Below are 6230 nucleotides of genomic sequence, written 5' to 3'. Positions count from 1 at the left end.
AAAAAAAAAAAAAAAAAAAAAAAATCCTGGCTAACACGGTGAAACCCCGTCTCTACTAAAAAATACAAAAATCTACCCGGGTGTGGTGGCCGGCACCTGTAGTCCCAGCTACGCCGGAGGCTGAGCCAGGAGAATGGCTCCCGGAAGGCGGAGCTTGCAATGAACCGAGATCCGGCCACTGCACGCCAGCCTGGGCAACAGAGCGAGACTCCAGTCTCAAAAAAAAAAAAAAAAAAGAGGGAAAAGATAATGAGATAATGTAATGGGAAAAAAAAAAAGCAAGCAAGTTACTAGACTTCCTAACTGATAAAGATACCTTTCCAGACCCAATTCAAAACTTCAGAAAACAAGAAAATATAAGCATATTGGGTTCCAAGCATTATAATTCTATCTGCTTCAGCGGAGTATCGTTCCTCACACCTGCAGTCTTAGCACTTTGGGTGGTCAAGCAAAGAGGATGGATCACTTGAGCCCAGGATTCTGAGATCACCCTGGCAATGTAGATGACTCCTTCTCCACTAAAATCAAAAAAACAAAATAAAAAAACGCAAGTATGGAGGTACAGACCTGTAGTACCAGCTGCTCCGGAGGCTGAGGTGGGGAATCTGTTTGAGCCCAGGAGGCCAAGGCTGCATTGAGCTGAGATCGCACCACGGCACTTCAGCCTGTGCAATAGAGTGAGACCATCTCAAGAAAGGATAAGTAAAATTCAAAATACATGAAAATATAATTCTAGCTCATTTAATACAAGAAGCCTGGGAAATCTTTCTCCCCACATCCCCCACTCCACACACCTTCTGTCTCAATGAGAATACTAATGCTACAGAAGCTCACTAATGTGCTCAAAGATACACACAGTGCATGGCACTGGCTGCAAACGAGATTTCCCTCATAGCTGTCCCCAGCCCCCAGGTCCAGCCACAACACAGAATTCCTGAAAACAGGCATGACTCAGGGCAGCTCTGGAGCTCACCTGGACATGGCGACCAGAGGCTGGTTCAGGATGAAACATGCCACAGCAGGACCTAACTTTAGATGCCTTTTTCCTATAGATACTTGGAAGAGGGCCTCCATGAAGTATAATACAGGTCCGTACCCGGCTGCCCCACCATGTCTCTCATTTCAACATCTGTAGGAAGAGAATGAGATGAAGGTAGCACACTAAGTCCCTTCTGAGATTTCTTAGTGACCCTACACCACTCACAATTCACTGAGCACAGAGAAACCTTGTGCCACTTGTTCCTAACCAACTCCAGAGTACCAAGGAGTTCACCCTCCTTGTAAGTAAGACCTAGTACATCTGTGATGACATCAATAAAGTCAAAAGGAAGGGTCTGAGAAACATGTACTAAGGGAGTACTTGAATGTAGGGCTCCAGGATATCTGTGCTGAAACAAAGCTTGGACAGCTAGCAACAACCCCCACTCCTGCTCCACCGCCCACTGCAATACCCTCTGACCTCATTTGTGATCATTCTGCAAAATCCACTTCCTACCTCCTCCTTCCCTTTCTCCTGTAAGCATCTGATACTCTTACTGTACTGATCAGCAGCTATGATTTATTTCCTAATATATCACCCTAAAACTTGTGTGTCTTGACAACTACAGAAGTTGAAGTTAATTTTTTCTTGGCATCCACCTCCCCATCTCCCCAACAGGCCTTGACCAAAACAGGATTAAACAGTTCAGTGGTCCCCAACCTTTTTAGCACAAAGGACCACTTTCATGAAAGACACTTTTCCACGGGGTGGGGATGGAGGATGGTTTCAGGATGAAACTGTTCCACCTCAGATCATCAGGAATTAGGTTTTCATAAGGAGCACAACACCTAAATCCCCTGCATGTGCAGTTCACAACATAGTTCTCACTCGTATCAGAATCCAATGCCACTGTTGATCTGACAGGAAGTAGATCTCAAATGGCAATGCTCACTCGCCTGCCACTCACCTCCTGCAGGTTCCTAAAAGGACACACACCTGTGCTGGTCTGAGGCCCAAGGCTAGGGACTGTTGCTAAAGTTGACTATATAATTCAGGGTTTCTCCTTGGCACTGTTGACACTCGGGGTCAGACCATTCTCTGCAGTGGAGCTGTTCTGTGCACACAGGGTACTGGCACAGCATCCCAGGGCTGCACCCACCAGACACCAGAAGCTCCCCCTACCTTTTCCAGCTGTGGGAGCCCAAAAATGTCTCCAGACTTTAGCAAATGCCCCCTTCAAAAGTAAAGGACAAAAGCATGCCAAATAAGAGCCACTGGTTGGCTGCCTCCAATAAGCAAGCAAGTTGTCTACCTTCATTTCTTTTTTCTTCTTCCATTTATTAATTCACTCATTCATTCATTCATTCATTGGTTTATATATTTTTGAGAAAGCATCTCACTCTCGTTGCCCATGCTGGAGTGCAATGGCATGACCTCAGGTCACTGCAACCTCCGCCACCCCAGTTCAAGTGACTGATTTTACCTCAGCCTCGTAACTAGGATTACGGGCATGTGTCACCATGCCCAGCTAATTTTTGTATTTTTAGTACAGGTGGGATTTCACCATGTTGGCCAGACTGGTCTCAAACTTCTGACTTCAGATGATCTACCCAACTACTCAGCCTCCCAAAGTGCTGGGATTAGAGTAGTTTTTTTTTTTTTTTTTTTTTTTGGAGACAGGGTCTCACTGTCACCAGGCTGGAGTGCATTGGTGTGATCTCGGCTTACTGCAACCTCTGCCTCACAGTAGGCTCAAGCAATTCTCATGTCTCAGTCTGCCAAACAGCTGAGATTACAGGTGTCCGCGACCACAACCCAATAATTTTTGTATTTTTAGTAGAGACACGACTTCTCCATGTTGGTAAGTCTGGTCTCGAACTCCTAGCCTCAAGTGATTTGCCCGTATCAGCCTCTCAAAGTGCTGAGATTATGGGAGTAAGTCACCACACCCGGCCTCTACTTCCATGTCTAAGTCTTCCCCTTCTTCTGAACACATCGTGTAGCATGCCCCAAGTCGAAATCTCTCATTCCATCAGCCAAGAACAGACCTAGGCAAAAGGAAACAGTACCCATCTTCTTGTGAAAATTCAACATACTCTTTCTTCCATCTTTACTTTAAATTTGCTCCAGTTCCATCTGTTTTGCTCTAATTGCATCTGTAATAGCTTCCAATTCACTACTGCAACATTCAGGCATGCAGTGGATTCTCCATAAATATTTGATGGTGATGATAGCGCAGGGGCGCATTCTATAATGGCTGCATTTCTCCACTGGAAATCTGAACCTCCTTTTATCAACCTAGGCTCTCTTCGCCCTTTAGACACATGTGGAGTTCTTCAGCCCTTTCCCACATCTAGCTTTTCTTTTGGTTCTGGTGGGTTTGCCAGGCTGGCCAGTGTGATCCCTTTGGTCAAGTCCCACAGAAAGGGTGGCCAGGAGTGTAGCAGGCAAGACCCAAGGGGAAAAACTTGAGTCCCATCTCCGACTCAAGACATCAATTACTTCCTTCACACTAAAAAATAGTTATGGGGGGAAAAAATTTACCTTTCCAATTACGAAAAAAGTTTACAATATGCCTTTAGTGCTGCTTCCTGGCTGGAACTGATTTTTCTCAATGTATGCAGCGGTGAAAGATTAACAACTTCTCAGGATGTAGCATACCAGGATTTTTTGTTTTCTGAAATGGAGAAAAGGCAAATGGAAGGCATCAGGAAAGCAGCACAATGATGGTCTTGCCTCACTGCGCAGAGAACCTGTGATGATGAGCCAGGCCGGGAGATTCAGGGCAAAGCACCAGAATCTGGACTCCCAGCAGAAAACTGGAAAGAGGCCAGGTCCAGGTTCTAGTGGAAGTGTCCTCCGATCCAGCAGGAGTGGGGCAGAGAATCTGAATTCCTGACACTCAGGATCTGCTGGAGATGACCTCCCTTGGCCGGGAACATTTTTCTGCCTCTGGAGAACATCAGCCACCCAGGTTTCCAAGTGCTTTCAACCAAAGGCTGACAGGAGGTAACACCAGAGTCCTGATAAGAGAGACACCAAAAAAAGAACAAATGGCAGGGGAGTTAATCTGGGAATTCACCTCTCTAAAAAAAATAGAATTCGCTTACTCCCCATCCTCATTTACAAATAAAATTTCTCATTCATTGCCATAAAAAATACAAAGAACCAGACAAATGAGATACCTACCAAGTAAGAAAAATAACATCCTGACTCAAGACTGCTGTGCAGAAAACAGCTAACAGTCGTGATTTGACATTTTTAAAACACTGGACTACTGGAAATTCCCACCTTGTTGGAAGCATTTCTTATTAGCTTTTTAATACAGAAGACTTTCATCTCAAGAGACTTGACCTCGATACTTAGGCCTTAAACTTAATGAAGGGGAAGGGAAAGCCCAAGGTATCCAGAGTATGTGAGGGTCTGAAAATAACATATATGGCACTACAGTACCCTGGCACAGGACTGTTACTGACAGAAGCACCTTTGATTTTACTTAAGCCTTCCACCTATACCATCCTGAGGAATATTTACCACAACCTGCTTAGGTTGGCAACATGGGGACTGGCAGTGTCATTTTTTAAGATGGGGAAACTGGGACACAACAGCTAAATGTATTGCCCAAATTCAACACTCAGTGAAGGACTCAGGCTTGGAGTTCTGTTTTTTAAATCAAAATTGGACCAAACCGCCTCAATTTAAAACTAGTGGTCGTCAGCTTCAGGTTAAGAACCCATTTGCTGAAATCATTTTCCTTGCCAAATCACTGGCTGAAATGAGTCATTTTTTTAAAAAAAACGAGCCCACCTGTGAGTTAAATTTTATTGACTTCACACCTTCCTCCACAAAAAGCACAACTCTCTTGACTGCTGTTTTTTGGTTGTTGTTGTTTTGGGGTTTTTGTTTTGTTTTGTTTTTTGAGACAGAGTCTTACCTTGTACCCCAAGCTGGAGTACACTGGCACAATCTCAGCTCAATGCAACCTCTCCACCTCCTGGGTTCAAGCAATTCTCACATCTCAGTCTTCCAAGTAGCTGGAATGCGCCACCACACCCAACTAATGTTTGTATTTTTTTAAAAGAGGACGTGTTTTCACCACGTCGGCCAGGCTGGTCTTGAACTTCCCACCTCAGCCTCCCAAAGTGCTGGATTACAGGCATGAACCACCTCACCTAGGTATGACTGCTGTTTTGGGTTTTATTTTGTTTTTGAAACAGATTCTTCCTCTGTTATTCAGGATGGAGCACAGATGTGTGCTCACCACAGCCCAGAACTCCTGGGCTCAAGAAATCCTTCAACTTCAGCCTCCTGAGCAGCTGGGATTATAGACTCACACTACAATGCCCAGTTAATTTTTTAAATATTCTTAGTAGAGATGAGGTCTCAAACTCCTGGCCTCAAGGCTTCTTCCCCGCTTGGCATCCCAAAGTGCTAATATTACGGGCATGAACCACCATACCTGGCCAACGGTTTTCTTTATTAAAGTTTCACTGCAGTAACTACAGAGTAACATACTCCGACAGAACTTTCTGCAATTTCCTGCTATCCAATATGATTGCACATGACTGTCCAGTATGGTGGCCACTTAACCTTATGCAGCCCCAGAGTACATGAAGTAGGGCTACTGCTACTGATAAAACAGAATTGTTGCTTTCAATTAAGTCTGAACAGTCACATGTGGCAACTGTATATGCAATGACAAAGCTACAGAAGAAACCACCTGATTCACCGACTTTCTGGGAGTCTGTTGATACATCTACATATATACACACACAGACACACACACACACGCACGTATTTCCATAATCATAATGTAGAGTGTCCTGTGAGTACGTGTATAATTTATAGAACTTTTGTTTCCCAGTGGGAAGATCCACACTAGACAGAAAGGCATAACAAACACCAAGCTTAAGAGCTAGACTTTGGGGAATTCTAGTTCTGTTTTTTAAATTTACACATGAAAAATATACTTAGAAAAGTTGTGGGAGTTCAAAGTTACATAACAGCTCAAGGGTAAAGCAAACATGGTGGGCACTTTAACAACTTAAAGTGGACAAATGGGGACAAAGGTAGCTTTTCTTGCCAAACATACCTAGGTCAATGGAACCTGCCATTGTAGAGATTAACTCAGGGGCTCTAATAACCACTTTGTCAGCTCCTGAGAGTGGTATACAGCCTCTTAAAAAGCTCTGTGAGAGAGACTCATGGTGCCATCTCACAGATGAGAAAACCAAGCCTCCACTAGACAAAA

Source organism: Rhinopithecus bieti, unplaced genomic scaffold (assembly GCF_001698545.2).
Source record: "Rhinopithecus bieti isolate Rb0 unplaced genomic scaffold, ASM169854v2 scaffold_60064, whole genome shotgun sequence".
NCBI lineage: Eukaryota > Metazoa > Chordata > Mammalia > Primates > Cercopithecidae > Rhinopithecus > Rhinopithecus bieti.
Note: the sequence above shows the minus strand (reverse complement) of the source record.